Source organism: Ambystoma mexicanum, chromosome 2p, assembly GCF_040938575.1.
Source record: "Ambystoma mexicanum isolate Mex_15411 chromosome 2p, UKY_AmexF1_1, whole genome shotgun sequence".
NCBI classification, from domain to species: Eukaryota; Metazoa; Chordata; class Amphibia; order Caudata; family Ambystomatidae; genus Ambystoma; species Ambystoma mexicanum.
Genome location: NC_090923.1, coordinates 1,005,791,610 through 1,005,808,749, shown reverse-complemented (window position 1 = coordinate 1,005,808,749; position 17,140 = coordinate 1,005,791,610). Strand labels below are relative to the sequence as shown.

The window sequence follows — 17,140 nt, the reverse complement described above, 5'->3', positions numbered from 1 at the left end:
GTTAGTTTGTGGGAATGGCAGGGACTTGCAGAACATGAAAGCTGTGGTACTTGAACTTTAGTATGGACATCAGAGTAGGATTGAGGTGCACTGACAACGTGATGTGCAGATCCTAGAAATGAAGTAGCAGGACCACGACCAGTCAGGATTGTAGCAGATTGAGGATGTGTGTCAAAAAGACTATGGCACTGCAAGATTTCAGGGACGAGGTGTGTATAAAACTTCTATTCATCTGCACACAACTCCTAAACCAGCAGTAATCTCAATCAGAAAGGTGAAAGAGGCAGCCCTACAGTTATCCCTCCTCCACCTTTTATGGTAAAATGGGCCAAGGGCAGGCTATACACTTCAGAAGATATGTGAGCTATCAAAGAAGCACCTAAAAAACAACAGTCCTGGGATACCAAAATATAAGAATGTCCAACCAACGTTCTATAAAAACAAGCACTGGCAATGCCAATAGTTTGGGCTTTTGTTTAGGCATGGAAAAGGAACTCCCGTACTGGTATTAACTGGCCATTGATGGTAGGAGCTGTAAGTACTTGGGTACCTAATAGCAGTGCATGGCAAATGCCTAATAATTATGCACAAGCCAAAAAATGCTTGTTTTTAATAGGAGATCAGAGAAGGACATGCATAGAGCTTATAAATGGAGTGGCTGAAGGCAGAACTGGTTAAGATATTTTTATTACACCAGGTGAATGTTTAGAGCTCCAATAAGTAATTAACTCTCAGAATATTACATTGAAGAAACACTGGCAGGCACTTGAGTGCAATGTTTAATGGTAAAGCTTGATTAAGACAAGCTCAAAGAGTTCCCATGAGAATGTGTTTTAGGAGGGGAGGTGAGAGAGAGGAACTGTGTGGGAATGGTCATAGGGATTAGCAATCAATGGGCGGGCAAACAACACCTTCAAGCGTTGTGTCCCTACACATATGTAATTTCTTCTGTACTCTAATGCAATAGTTCTGGCTTATGGGTGGTGTTACCACCTAATAGCCCAAACTAGGAGTCTTTAATTAAATGGAAAATACATACCACTAGTCCAAAACACTATAACCCACTATTGTAAGAGAAGACACAGAAGATGCATAATTTAAGATGAAAAGAGCACTCTTGGTCTGAAGATATAGCGAGACAGGCAATATTTACAGCAGCAGTTTTCAAGTTCAATGAAGAGCCTTTAAAAAGGTGAGACGTGTGGTCTTGAATGGCAATTTAAGGACACAGATACACTAAAATACTGTTTAGGCTTGCTCCTGTGGCTCAACCGCACCAAGATTGGCTTCTAGGCACTTGACAATTGGTCAAGTCAGCATTGAGCCAGCCGAGTCATTGAATTCCAATGGGCTGAGTGCATCGAGACAAATCTAGTTGGCTTGAGAATTTCCGGCCATGCAATGTGGCCCTGCAACAATGATCTGCTCGAATCAAGTGAAGAACAGCCAGGTGTTTGCCGGGTCGGTGCCTTGAATCGCTTGAGTTAGTTCGATGAGGTCCAAAGATGCGATGCGGTTCTTCCGAGACAAGCGGCTTCAAAAAGGCTAGAGCACATGCAGACGATGGTCGCATCAATGGGACGAATTGGATCGAAAAGCGGTGACTGTCAAAAACAACTCTGGGGATCTGCAGTTGCCCAGAAACGGCTTGAAAGCGGTCAAGTCAATTTGAAAGCCGATCAAGGTGGCAATCAGAGCCCAGAGCTGTTTGATAACTCTTAGATTGCAGGGGGACTCAGTCCTGGGTCTCCAGTGATAAGGGGAGTCCTTGTTTTGCTCTTAACACCCAGGAAGGTTGCCGGGATGTACTTGAAGGGGCTATGACCTTCTGTGTGCAGAATCCTTTCTCCAGTGTTTAGGCAGCAGGTAGGCCTTGTTCACACAGCCGTTGTCACCAAAATATTTCTCTGGGATAGGCGAGGAAAAGGTATTTCTTATTCTTTGGAGGCATCCATCTTCACCTAGATGGTAGAGGAATTTGGGCAGACTGCACCCTGACCAAAGCTCCAGCAAAATCCTTCTTCTTTTGACGTTCGAAGAGAATTCAATTCAAGTGGTGGTCATATCCCCTTATATAGTCAATCTGTCACAGTTGATTGGTCCATTTCAAGCCTTCTGTAAAGGCCCAATCTTGGCTGTTGTGATCTGTTGTAGTCGACGTTCCCAACAGTGGAAGAGGTTTACCTGATGCATGTTTTACTGGCCATGATGCAGCTGGATTAGATGCAATGTTGTAACTAAATGTGTCTTTGGGTAGTTAAAGGAATCAGAATAAGTGTTACTTAGTTTGTAGTTTTGGACAGATTTTAGATTTGTAATAGGTAGCAACATAAGTAGCAGTAGAATGGAAACAATGTACAACTTTCAATGCTTAAAGCATGTAACAGGGAGATTTGCGCACACAAGAGAGAAGCTTGCAGAGGGGAAATCAATGTGTGGGGATGAAGTAATCTTGAACAGTGTACATGTGGCAATTCGACATGGTTTACATTGCAGACACATTTTAGAACATTGGGAAACATGGGGTTCATTGTGGGTACATGGAGACATTGCAGAGTGTGGTGTTCTCTTAGTTGGCGTCTGCATGAGTCGCAGAGTCTTTTGGTTTTGCAGAAACGGTTTTCACCTGGCTTGGAGAGCTGGATGATCGAAGTCATGGAAGGGGGTAAATAGCGAACCGCATTTGGGCAGCTGGTAATAGCATCACAAAGGGCTGAAGGCGAGAAAGAATGAAAGATCATCTGGTTGGGTTTCATGGCCAGATAGGGTTTGTATATACAAGAGGCAACCTTCCTGAGAACATGTAGGCTTGTTGTTCGATGACCACAGAAGTCTGGTTACATGGTGGGTTGAAATGGGGCTCAGTTAATAAAACACATGCAAGGGGTGCTTAAAGGCAAAGCTTGCCCAGTGTTTTATGGGCACTCAGGAAAATATGCAGGATGTGTTCTGGAAGACGTATGGTTTGAGATGGTATTTGCAAATAAGGTGACATGAAGAAATGTAGGAAGAAATAATATGAGACACCAGGGCATCTAGGGCAATACGAATTTTACTGCTGGTTCAAAGGAATGATTGTTTTTCTACCTCTTGTTTATGAAGTGTTCATGAAAAGCCTTGCACATCATGTACTGAGTTAAAGTTTCTCCGATGAATGGGACAAGTTAACTGATTCATTGTTTTTAGATAATAAAGAGAATTATGTTTAGGATGTCATGACCGACTACGGAAATAATCACGTGGTAAAAGAGGATTGTGTCTTGTTCATGTGTCCAATGGGGTTAGAGAATGTAGTGGGATTAGATTTCTTTGTATTAGGGTTAGCCAATGGGATTTTGTGAGATGGTTTAGTAACAGAATATGTGTAATTATGTAAATTGTTTCAGTGTGTATAAAAGGTGCAACTTTGTTGAGCACTGGAAGGAACTGTTCGTTTTCAAGTTTACGAGGCTGACTAACTCCTTCTGGCCGACAGCATGCAATAAACTTGCTTTTCTGATGAGGTACATTTATTCTCGGCCTGAGCTGTTTTTTTGCATTGGATTTTGGAGACACATTCATACATTTGGTGACCTGCGTCATGAGCTTCAGGCCTTCCATTGGGGATTGCCCTGCCAGAGGTTCCTATCTGCAGTGATCAATTTACATGCACATCAGGAGTGGCCTGCAGGCACCAAATTGATTGACGACCTGCCTGTTCACTCAGCTAGGGTGCTACAGTACAGCTATGCAGGTTATTTGAAAGGGCACCGTTTCGGGGCGCTTCAGAGGAAGACTATTTATGTATGTGCACTTTACAAGAAAATCAAGGGAATAGGGGGAAAAAGTTATTTTTTAATTTCTGTGATTGTAGAAGAGGGGTGTAGAGTCAGAGAGGTTGTTCAGCTGTGTTTGGAGTCAGGAGGTTAAGTGAAAAAAGAATGAAAGGGAGAGATTTGACTTATGAATGTGAGAGTATGGTGAATTGTTATATGCTGTAAGTCCCTTGTTTTTCCATTTTATTTTACTTGGTTTGTTATTTTTTGGTAGTCAAAGTAGTGTAAGGGCATCTTTCCGTAGTCAGGAAAATACAGTATTGTAGTAGAAAAATGTTGTACTAGTGATGAAAAGAGAGGGAGAGAGTGATGTTGTAGTCAAGAACATCACACTCCTTCAGTGAAGGAGATTTATTTATGAGGAGCCATGGTATTTTGTTTTAGTAGTGATAACATGCTGTCTTCTGTGAAGGAATGATTATTGTGGAATAGTGACACGTTTTGGAAGGCGATTGTGGTGCGAACAAGGCGAGTAATTGTTGAAGAGTTTAAACAAATTGGGGAAGAGCATTAGCTTTTGTTTTGGAATTGTAATACATTTTGGTGTGCCACAGGCACAGCTTTGTGTTTGGGTTTTTGTTTAAATTAAGAATTGTAAGGGAGTATGGAGTCTCTGCTCCATCATCTGTGCCAGTCACTTCCAATATATAAAGATACGATTCTGAAATATCATAGAGAATAGGCAAACGAAACTAAGGGTAGAATGTTCATAGCTTCACCTGAAGAAGGGACACATGATAAGGGTGTGTTGAAAAATATGTATACCTTTTTATCGACAAGGTATGAGGGATCAAAGCTGGAGAAAAGGCAGAACATCCTAGAGTTGTGGAGGTTGTTTGAGGAGGTAGGAAAGGCCCCTAGGGATAAGGCTGGGGAAACAGAGCAGGTGCAGGGGGTTTCGGAGATCCCTACCACCCCACCACCTTATGGATGTTTTCCTTTATCACCTGCTGAGGCGTATACTAATCGCCAGTTTGAGCCTCCATCATCTCCATCCTCCACTCCAGAGGTTGTATGAAGGAGGCCAGCAACGCCTCCGACCACTAGGACAGCAGACAGGTTGAGATCAGAGTTAGAGAACAGATTGAGGATGGTGATAGAGAATCAGGCACAGAGAAATCTATATGAAGCACTACAGTAAGCAGAGGAAGAGTTGGCAAAATTAAGGCAGCAAAGAGCAGAGGGAGAAGGTAAGGGACAGGCAGTAGAGGCAGGATTGGATTGATGGAAGTCAGGGCAGGTTCTTTTAAATATGGATAGGGCGGTTTTCAAGGATGTTAAGGTGGAACTTGAAGAGGGAGGTGTTGCTTTGGGAGCAGAATTTCAACCTCCAATTAGAGAGCCTTGCCGCCATGGTAGTATAGGCTACCATTCGGTGGACTCATAGAGGGCAAGGAATGTGTTAGTAGAGGGAGGCATAGAGGAAGACTGGGAAATGGACAGCAGCCATTATGGAAGTTACACACTGGGGTCTTAGGATGTGCCATGGTTGTCGCATGCAGTAACGATGGGCAAGGGAAAACTGGAAAATGGGAAAAGCTCTGATAAAGGAAAAAACAACACAGTTCCTGTTGCATCAAGGGTATTAGGAAGTGCATATTATGTCCCATAGTCACACATTGACCGGAATAATTGGATGAAATCGCTACCCTCGCTCACTGCAGGGGCAGGGAAGTGGATTTACGTTTGGAAAAACAGAGAGATTGCGTTATGTTGGCCATTGGGGGCATGAAAAATGTATTTACTGCTTTAACTGGAGAGCAAGCGGATTAACTTTGGGGATGAGCGGGGTATCCAAGGGTACACATAGATACAAATAATCATGACGGTCGCCTTTTAATAATTGCAGGGCAGATGTGTGGAGAGCTTTATGAGTTATGTATCCTGATATGCCGGATATAAATTTGATCCTAGCTAAGATCATGAAGGTAGATGGTGATCCCGCCGCACATGTACCATTAATTCAGGAAATGCACAGAGCAGGTACAGAGGAGACATGGGATAAAAGCGTGGCCATGTTTTATCACATGCTAAAAAGGGACTCCCCAAGGAAGTACAGCATGATCTGGACAAAGTAGTGGGAATGCAGGCAAAGGGATGGCCAGAAATTCACGCACATATAGTGCATTTTTGTAAAACGAGGCAAGAGAAAGAAAAAGAGGCCACAGAGCAGGCACAGAAAGCAGAGGTGAAGCTAGTACAATAGAAACAGGCTAAAATAAACTTAGAAGGGGCAATGATTACAAGCTCCACTGAGGGACAGCAAAGATAGCCAGGACAGCAGGCACAATTTGAATCAAAAGTGGGACATGGCTGGATGGATATGATCCCGATAGAAGAGAAATGGGAGGTTTTCCAAGGGGCAGAGGAGGATTTTTCGAGAGGAGGTGGTACATTTGGCAGGTTAGGGGGCGCAATGCCCAGATTCGGCATACAAATGGGATGTCAGTTTGAAGGACCATATGGAGTCCAGTGCTGGTCCTAGAGGAGGATGGGATATGTGTCAAGGTATTGCAAGAGTAGGCCATCATATTTGCATGACTCTCATGCCAATCCCAATGGCCAGCCAGTAGGTTTGTGCATTACCCCTTGCAACAAATTCAACCCCCAACCATGGCACATGCCCCAGGTTCTGTGCAACTGCCGCGAACACGGGTAGGACAAACTCCAGCCCCTGAGGCTACACAGACTTATATCTAGCAGCCAGTTCAGTTGTGCAGAACAGGTACAGGTACAGTCATGGGAGAGAAATCTTTTACCTTAAGACATGATCACACATTACACTGCAGTGTGTGTTTTGGGAGACAGCCCTTTCCCACTCCCAGGTGCAAGTACATATCCTGATTAGGACAGCCCACAGATAGCTCTGACATGTCCAATCCTGTCTGTTACCGCCAATCCGGAAGAGGATCCCCAAGTAAGTTTAACGATAGGTGATGAAATGTTGTCCTTTATGGTTGATACAGGGGCAACTAAGTCTTGCATCAAGGAAGGTAAGTTTTGCCTGTCACAGAGAATGATGGACATACAGGAATTTTCTGGGGGCTATCTTGTCAGTTCCCTACACAGGGGATTTACCTATTAAGCCAGGTACACAAGAATGATCAGCTCCTTTGTTGTATTGTGCAGATACCCCAGTGAATCTCTGGGGCAGTGATCTTTTGAGCAAGTTGAAAATGACAATCTCTTTCACAGAAGAAGGTATCGTATGCTCAACTGCAGGTTTGTATCCAGCAAGGACGATAGTCACAGCACGATAAGGGGGATTGCCTGAACATTGGGATTTGTTCCTCTACAGAGTGATGGTGTTACTAGGTTGGGTGCCTGGAATTAGAAACAGAGCATGGCTGATAGCAGCTGAATTCTTATTCCATCCTGCAGTTTCATAAGAGATAGCGCCAAGCCCTGTTGTTACCATACTACTGGAAGCAGGAGTCATTAAAAAGGACAGAGTGGTTCAGGCACTGGTGAGGACGGAGAGTAGTGGTGCACAATTCTGTGCATTGATCTGACCCTATCACTAAGGGGGGTGTCCGATGAACAATTGGATGCCGAGGACACAGTAGAGATGGGTTTTGAGATTTGTGTACCTTGCCAGATAATGATAGAGCATAAGGAGTTACCTCAGACTATGGTCCTCATTACAAGGTCGGCGGTAACCCAGCGGGTTGCGGCCAACCTCGTAACACTGTTTCCAGCACTTAGCTTCCCAGTGCCACCGGGACATTACAAGTCCCGGAGGACCAGAAAGCTAGGTGCCAGAAAATGGTAGTCCACATTCCCATGGACTCCCATAGGACTCCATGGGAATAGGTTCACGGAAGTCGTGGCACCATCACTAACAGTGCTGGTGCTTCCATAATGAGTCTGCCTACATGGGGCTGCTGCGTCTGCCAGGGTCAGACCTGTCAGGCGCAGTGGCCCCGCAAGCAGAATGGAGTGTGGCAGTTCAGAAACAAGGGTGCCCATAATCTTACCGGCACTCTTGTTTCCGGACCGCCAAACTCATAATGAGGCCCTAGTGTTAGAACTACATAGCCATGTTGGAAGGAAGATTTGGAGAGGGTGCTTAGTAATTTGTGGACTAATAATCCTCATGATGTGGGGTTGTTGAAAACAAAGGAGCAATACAGATCAAACCGAAACCTGGTGCAATATTGCCATGTGTGAGACAGTACCCCATGACTAGGGAGGCAGACAAAGGGATTTACTAAACCATTATTGCATTATGGAAGCAAGATATGATCCAGCCTTTCCGTGACCCCATGCAACTCACCTGTGAAAAAGGCAGAAGGGTTCAGTTGGGCGATGGTTCAGGATTGGGTGCTTTGAATAATATTGTTGCGGCTGAGTTCCCAGTGGTTCCAAATCCTGCTACTATTAACATCCATACTGAATCCTCCCACTTTACTGTAATTGATCTGAAGAATGTGTTTTTCTCCGTCCCCTTACACTCAGATTCTCAGTACCAGACTGCATTACGTATTGTGGCCAAAGATTCCAGCACACGGGATTGCCACAAGGGCATAGATGCATTTACAACAAGGCCAACTAGGCCCAGGCCGCCAGATTGCCAGAAGAGCAGTATTTTATTTTCAATTTACTGGTCTGTCATTTTTAAATATAAAACCAGTTTTGTTTCTACGAGTCTGGCTGATCCACAACACTGCTAGTAACTTTGAGCTGTTAGCAGTCGTTCCACTCTGACAGCTAAAGTCTTTAATGCCCAAACTTCTATATATGCTTGATATTTGCAAAAGATTTATTGTTACAGCGACATTTGCGTTTTTTTAAAACAAAAAAAGAAAAGGACACACTTTCCAAACGCAGTGTGCTTTTGGTATTTAGTGACTCAGTCATACAACTCTCACATACATATATGACAGATATAAAGCTCTTTGGTCATTCCTATCTTCGCAAAAGGCTCTTTAATGTGTAAAACAGTCAAACTTCACATTATCTTTGGAGTTCTTTCTAATCAATACACAATCAATACACAATACTTAATGTTAAGCAATCACTTTTATATTCAAATACATGACATGCATTTTTAAAACCATTGCAAAAATTATGGTTTTCCCTTCAGAAAAGTGAAGGTTAAACATTATGCATTATTTTAACATATTAAACGCATGCCTATGCTTAAGTCAAGCCCAGAGTTCCCACTAAAATGATTTTCAGTAGAAAGCACTAATTTCCCTCCCTGGCCCCACATTTCAGGGGTCTGTGGTCACCCAGACGGTGACAGCATTAAATAGATCACAGAGAAGTTAAAATGGCAAAGAGTAAATCTGAATGCACAAGTTCATCAATACACCAGTGAATGGATGCCTAAAGCCATAGAAGGGTGAGAACAAAAACTGTGTGCCAAAGTTACACACTGTTTCACACCAGTAAAGGTGTTCCATAAAGACATCCATTCAGCCATTTTTAAAGAAGCTGCTCAGTGCTGAGCAGGCAAATGGCATCCCTGCTTGGTTTATCGTGTGTCTTTGAAGATATTCTGCTGCATGCTCAGTACTACCTGGAGAACCAACTGCAAAGTATGACACACAATGCATAACTGTGATGATTATAAATAATCTTTACATTCATATTTTAAATACAAGGTAGGACATATACTGTGAAACAGTACTTAAAACAACAGCAGCACATCTATATGTATCCCCCACACATCTCAAATTGTTCCTATGTATTGTACAGTACAACCACCTCTACAGAGTTAAACATTTTAAATTACCTTAAACGCAAGCTAGCAAGACCCATTGCCTAAACCACACCCACAAAGTAATATTGTGCTGTGACGCCCAATCCATTGCTCAATTTTACTCTTGCAATGTTGGTTATTGTTATGTTTGAGTCCTGATCCTGTAGACATGTCCTGGTGAGTGGTGATGTCAGTATGGAATGTTAGCGTGGAACTCTGTGTGCCTTAGTAGAATTTTGTGTGGTTGGAGTTCGGACACAGGCAGTTGATCAAGATTTAGCCTGGGTGGGGGGAGCCAGTGGGCTCTCCACAAGATCTTCCTATCTCTCTTGTTCATCATAACATTGGTGACGAGGATGGGGTGCAGTTATGGAGCTGATGACTGCATTGAGGAAGAGGAAGTCCCGCTGCCCCCATGAGATGAGTCCCACCACCCAGGGTGATGTTAAATTGATGGAGTGAAGTTGATGGAGGACTTGATAAGGAGAGTGGTCTTTTGGTTGTGGCTGACAGTGTGCCTCTGCACCGAATAAGGATCTGGTACTGTGTTTCCCCCAGGGGTTCCCTTCAGAGAGTGCCATGGGTTGAACAACCATGGAGCAGATGCAGGACCTGCAAGGGTTAACCTGAGTTTTCAGCGTGCATCTTGGCACTGTGATGTGCTGGACATGTTTACTTGGTGATGCAGGGTGTTGCAGTACTTTGTTGAGATGTCAGAGCGAGGCAGATGATTTTTGAATTAGACCCATGTGAGGGATGGAGGTCTAACCATTGCGGCGGTTGGAGCCTGGAGGCTCCCCTCCCTGCCACGTCCAGGGTCACAACTTAGCGTTCTGGTGGAGGTGTTGGCAAAGATAGAATCTCCATTCTTTCCGCATTCCATGGTGAGCCGGAGCACAGGCTGCGAAGTCCTTAGAGTAATGGACTCAGTACGTGGAGGCAGCATGCCCACGTTTTCATCAGAGTAAGCAATGGTGTACTTATTAATTCTGCGACATGGGAAGGAGCATTCTCCATGTAGACAGAAATACACGCACAACTCGGAATCTTGAAACTCAGTGGTTAGATGTGGCAAGAGAAAAAACAAAGCACTGCGAAGCATAAAAAATAAATAAAAAAGAAAACGGAATACTTAACTTACGTCTTCGAGTGAGTCCCGTGTGTTCCTGATTTATTGTCCCGTGATAACTTACTGTGATTTGCAGAGACGAGAGGTAACATGATTTGCGACTTGTGCAGGCTCCGCATTGACGGTGTGTCATTTTAAAGTGTACATTTCAATCCAATGGGAATTTGGAATCAAAACGTGTTCGCTCCAACCAGGGGCCCATCATATGAGAAGCGCTGATGTGTTAGATAGGTGTTGACTTCAGCGTACATTCTGAATTACAATGAAAAAGTATGTTTAATGAATTATTGAAATGCACGGGTATTCTTGTGAGTTGAAATGTTTTCGTGAAATTCACGTATGATAAGTGCAGTACAACACATCACGCTGAGTAATGTTTTCTTCCCCAGTTTATAGGTACAAAATGTACATTCATGACCTGCTTGAAGGTACCCAGAGTAAGCAGATGTTTATCTCTAGGTGGGAGTTTGCAGTGGTAGGGACAGGGGAGTATGTGGGTGGATTCTGCGTGTCCCAAAAGATGTTCTCTTAGTGTTTAACCTTTTTGAGGAATTTCAGGAACCTTTCAGGAACTACTGGCTGCAAGGAGGCAGCAGTTGGATAATTGTTTTTTTCAGATCTTGGACAATTATTTTTTTCCAGATGTTCTGCAACAGTAGTAGTTTGCAATTCCAGTGTATATTACTGTGTTAGCAGCGTGCATAAGGTGAGGTCAGAGTTGACAATTTTTGAGGAATTGCAGGAGACCATCTTGTAATGTTATGACACTCAATGTATATTATGCACCTGCATTAAGGTATAACTGATTGAGAACATGCAGAGGGGGTGATTTGGAAATAATGCGATTCAGAGATTATTACAGATGACTAAAGATGTGAAGTTTGTAGTAGGCCCTTCAGAGTAAACAATGAGGTTGTTGTTAAACATAGTGTGCTGTTCAGTGTGTGGTTCGCCAAGTGGAATTTTGGTGCATTGTGGAGTGTGTGAAGTGACTGGGTTTTGCACTTCAAGGAGATGTGCACAATTTGGCGAAAGATGCGTACCTGGTTAGTTACGGTTAGGATACCAGTTTCACACTGATGTCAATGGAGCACTAAGTGGTTATGTATAAGGATGCTTATCTGTCTTAGGTATGGATTTATGGTTAGGATACCAGCTGCACACTGATGTCAATGAAGGACTCAGTGGATATGCCTAAGGAGCTTATCTGGTTTAGGTATGGAGTTATGGTTAAGATACCAGTTGCACACTGATGTCAATGGAGGACTCAGTCTCTATGCGTAAGGTCGTTGACTTCGCTGAAAAAGTGTCAGCAGTAGCGTCAATTGGGTGTGGAAAGAATGTTGTCCACATGCCAGCTAAGAGGGGTTAGGGTTTGGTTGGAGACGCATGCCGCCCAATCTTTGTGTTGTGGATTTTAAGGTGTTTCATGACTTTTGGAGGTTTAGAGTTTCAAGTCATGAGTTGGTTTTCGTTGTTTCTTCAGCGGACATTAAGAGCAACTGTACCACCCATTTCTGGGTTCTGTGTTGCAATTTTGATCTCTTGTGACTCTTTTCCATCTGCCTATTGGGAGCGTGGGTTGGAACCTGTTTTAGTGCTCTTGATGGGTCCTAATGTTGCCTGGCCAGCATGTTAAGTAGTTTGTGCGCGGTGTTCGCTGAAGGTGTGCTCCCACCTGGCTGAGTCTGTGTGTGAGTTTGAGAGTTTTTGACGTCTCCTCCATTTTAGTGTTTGGTGAGTGAGTCGGATATAGATGTCACCACCGCAAGTTAGCTCAGTTTCTTGATGGCACAGAAGGGCCAGCGTGCCAGCCAATGTAGGGGCAAGGTAGTACTCTGGAGTGGTATTTCTGGAGGTCCATCAGTGGCAGAGATGGATGGAAGGTGTTTTTTGTTTTACATGTGGTGTGAGAACGTGTTTTGGTAGCCCATAGAGGTGCAGGTTAGTTCTCTAGGGTGGCAGCCTAGATGTTCATTTGTGGCAGGAATGGAAGGGAGGGGTCATGTTATTTCCTGATGGTTTGGAGTGTATAGGTTGTGGTGCTGCCTTCTGTAGCAAGTTAGTTACGCATGGTTGGGTGCCTCTGTCCCCTGGTGAGGAACCATTTTTGGTCTTAAAGGAGGTGTGAGAGTTGTTCCTGTGTTTCACATGGCAACAAAGGGAGGTGTGTTATGTCTGGTCCTGGCATGCATATGATGATGAGTGTGACTTTTCTACATCACATATGGTAACGGAGGGAGGGGTGCTATGCCTGAGGCCTGACCCTTTATACATGTCCTAGTGAGTGGTGATATCAGTATGGAATGTTAGCGTGGAACTCTGTGTGCCTGAGTAGAATGTTGTGTGGTTGGAGTTCTGACCCAGGCAGTTGATCAAGATGTAGCCTGGGTGGTGGGAGCCAGTGGACTCTCCACAAGCTCTTCCTATCTCTCTTGATGATTACCTAACGTTCCCTAATTACCATGATGGAGTTCTGAAGCAATAAAACTGTGAACTACACTACTGAGCAAGCGTATCCTAATGAAGACTGCACCATAACAGGTATTTTGACCAATTGCACAAACAGCAATGATGTAAACAGTATGTACCATGTCATTTGTTATAAAAGGTGCCTGCATTGGGCAGCTATGAGGAATGCTGTTGCTTCCCAAACATGAATGTTCAGTGTCACCCTTATCCATTACTCCATCATGAGAATACACAGCCAAAGATTCCAAGAACATTCGCCAACTGTCTTTTCAACTGAGGTGTTTATGCCCAGGCAGAGTCTACACAATTTCACTTGTGATTTTGCCATATTTTCATGCCATTCATGCCCAGAGGATTAGAGGTACATGGGCTGCAGCAGGTAACTTGCTTTATTTCCATGTTGCCCCCTGCTAACAACAGAGCTGTAACCATAAGAAGGGGGCTGAGTTCTTTTTATTCAACATTCTTATAAGAGGTGCAAGTAACACTTGCATATATTGCATATGTAAACTTTACCATTTGACAAGACTGGATGTAGGAATTTAATTATGTGGAATTAATATTACAGAGTAGTCTATGTGCTTCTCACAGAGTGACAGCAGCCAATTTGTGAGAGAAACCAGATATTAGCATTGAAACCAACATTCCTCGTTCCAACCTTTTCTCACTTGTGTCCAGTTGGCAGACAGCTTATATTCTTATCACTTCCTCTAAAAGATTGTTTTAAGACCTAACTGAAAGTACACAATTAGCCGAACCAATTACCCCTAGTGCACTCAACTATAGAAAACACTGCCTTCTCCAAATCTTGGGCAGAAGAGATCTGAAAATACTCTTTCAACTAAAATAACGCTGAAGATGACAGGCTTAAATTAATAGAGAGTAAGCAATAACCTTCTAATCCCTGCAACCTTAGAAACGTCCTTATAATGTTATGGAGCCAAAATGGGGGTGAAGGGGTGTAGTTTGGACAATGTAGACAGAGTTTGTTGAAGGGGTGGAATCTGGTGAAAGTGCAGAGTATGGCAGAGGTGGAGTAAAGTCAGGGGGGATGCGCTGATTTGGGTCTAGAGCAGCAGAAAGCCTAAATACACAAGGGTACTGAGTATTTTCAATCGAGTGGTTCAGATGGATTTGGGAAAGTACCTGTGTCCAGTATGTTAATCCAGTACGTGGATGATTTGCTAGTCTGTAGTACGTCAGATAAGCAGTGTAGAGGGGACTCAATAACACTTCTCACCCAGTACCCAGAGAAGCCATACAAGGTGGACAAGGAGAAATGACAGTATTGTCAGACAGAGGTAGTGTACTTGGGGCAATTAATATCACCAGCAGGAAGAAATGTGATGCCCAAGAGAGCTGTGGCAGTTCAGAATACGCCACAGCCAGTTACCATAAAGCAGATGCAGTCGTTTTGGGATTCTGTAACTATTGGAGGTCTTAGATTTTCTACTACTCTAGTTACACAGGACCCCTATTACAAGGACTCAAGGAAGCGCAGAAGGTAAAAGGTCTGATTGAGTGGTCAGAAGATATGGTAACTTGTTTCCGGGAATTTAAGCCTGCGATCAATAATGCTCCATTGTATTTGTTTTCTCATTCAAATGGACAGGTGATGATGGTGGTCATCACCCACAGAAGGTTGATGGGCCATAAGCCTCTGGAGTATTACAGTGGACTCCTAGATCCTTTCATACCTGCTCATTTCCCATGTGAGCAAGCTCAAGTGGCAGCAGCGTTTGCGATTCAAAAGTCTTTGACTGTTACTATGCACAGTGACACTGTAATGATAATAATGTGTTATTTATATAGCGCCTTTATCCAAAGCGCTTTACAGAGCACATATTTACATACAATATCACCCAACCTAAATTGGTACTCATTTATCGACCTCGGAAGGATGAAAGGCTGAGTTGGCCTTGCCGGGATTCGAACCTGCGACCTTCAGATCAAACTCAGATTTCAGCAGCGACCGCTCAACCCACGGATCTATCTTACCGGAACATGCACTTTTTGCGATCTTAGAGGAATCCAAATCGGTATACACGCATTTCGCCGACCTATTTTTGGTCGTGGTACTTTTCATCACTGGATTTTACATCGCCAGAAACCCCGTTTTTTTATTTTTTATTTTGGGGGGTGTTTTGTTGGGGTTGGGGTATTATTATAATAGTAAGAGGGGGCTGGGGAGGGAACGGGAACCCACCCCCAGAATAAAAAAAAAAAAAACAGGGTTTCTGGCGATGTAAAATCCGGCGATGAAAAGTACCACGACCAAAAATAGGTCAGCGAAATCACGTAGAACCTCCAAATCAACCCTCACTATGCAGAGAGCTTCAGGATACAAGGTCATCTTGTCAAATACACCTATTCATCCAGTGAGATGTAACATTGTCAATCCTGCAACATTTGTAGCTGAGCCAGTGAATCCTGATGGTGTTGCACATAATTGCGCCACATATGAAAGAGAAGGAGATTACAATACGAATGTCAAGGAAGATACACTAGAGGGAGGAGAGGTACTCTTTGTCAACGGTTCATTGACAAATGATCAGGACACCAGAGAAAGACATACGGGTGCGGCAGTTGTGGGCTTTATGGATGATGAATACGGGGCAGGGTGAAGAAGCAATTGCTTTCACATTATTGTGTGTAGGCACAGAATTGGTAGCACTAATAGAGGTGCTAGCAATGGGTAAGGTGAAGGCAGTCACCATTCACTCGGACTCTGCGTATGTCACCTTCACTGTACATTCAGGATTGTCGAGATGGCCTATGAGAGGTTTTAGAAGATCTGAGGGGACTCCTGGTCAACATGCTGCATTACTGTCCAGATTAATTGAAGTGCTAACATGGCCAGCAGCAGTCACCATTATTAAGTGTGCCGGGCATACTAACCGTACTGACCAAATAGCACTTGGTAATGATGCAGCTAAATGAGCAGCAAAGGTGGTCGCCTATTTACAATTTACAGATTCCCAAATTGTAGAACCTGTGTCCCAGCAGGTACAGTTGCAAGTCCCATATACTGCAGTTCCCTCGATTTAGATTATGGAAGTGCAGAAGCAAACACCAAAGGAGCAGAAGGAACTATGGGCAAAGAGGGGGTGTGCCCTCTCACCTACGGATTTCTTGTGGAGACAGGAGCTTACAGGTAAAGTAGTTATGCCTCTAGAGTTACTTATCGTGGCTCTGGAGCTGCTGTATTATCTGTCAAACACTTCTCGATAACAAATAGAGGCGGGCCTCCAGGAAGACTAGTTCATCCCAAACTTGTATGAACAGGTAAGTACGTTTGTGGCTAACTGTATGACATGTCATCAGTTTAACACTGGAAATACAATGAAGACAGTAAAAGGCACTTTCCTCCATCCTTCTGGGCCCTTCTGAGAAATTCACATTGATTATGTGGATATGGTAAACAGGTGTAGTAATTTTTGTTACCGTATTATGTCAATTTTCCCAATGGCTTGAGGCTGGGCCCTGTGCAGAAACCGAGGAACAATCAGCAGTGAAATTGTTGGTGTTGGAGGTATTTCCACTTTGGGGAATATGTGAGGTCCTAAAACTCGATAATGGAACTCACTTGTTTAATGAGCTGGTCGCGGAACTCACTTTTTTATTGGGCATAAAGCACAAGTTCAGTGTATCACCCACAAGCCAACAGACTCCTGGAGCACATGGTTTGCTGAAAAATAGATTGTCAAAGTTGTGTTTTGATCTTAAAAAGAACTGAGTGCATTGCTTTCCCCTGGCTCTGTTTTCTCTTTTTAACCAACCGGGGAAGAAGCACCATTTGTCCCCCCCTAATCCCCTATGAGTCACAGGGAGAAGAATGCATATACCACTTTCATCTGCACACATGGCATCAGATGATCAGAAGTCATCAGAAATTCAAAAGAGGAGTTTAGGGCCTACTTTAGGGACCTAACCCAATCTGTCAGACTTATCTCTTCACAGGTTGTTTCTTTTCATCAACAGCCAGTTTCATCAGAGGACATTGATCAAGAATCAGAA

The 17,140-nt window shown here is 43.6% G+C and overlaps 1 protein-coding gene across 3 annotated transcripts in view; it reads right to left on the bottom strand.

Moving 5' to 3' along the window:
- OVOL1 (ovo like transcriptional repressor 1) overlaps positions 1 to 17,140 on the bottom strand; it is a 784,221-nt gene that overhangs the window by 95,609 nt on the left and 671,472 nt on the right. The window lies entirely within an intron of this gene.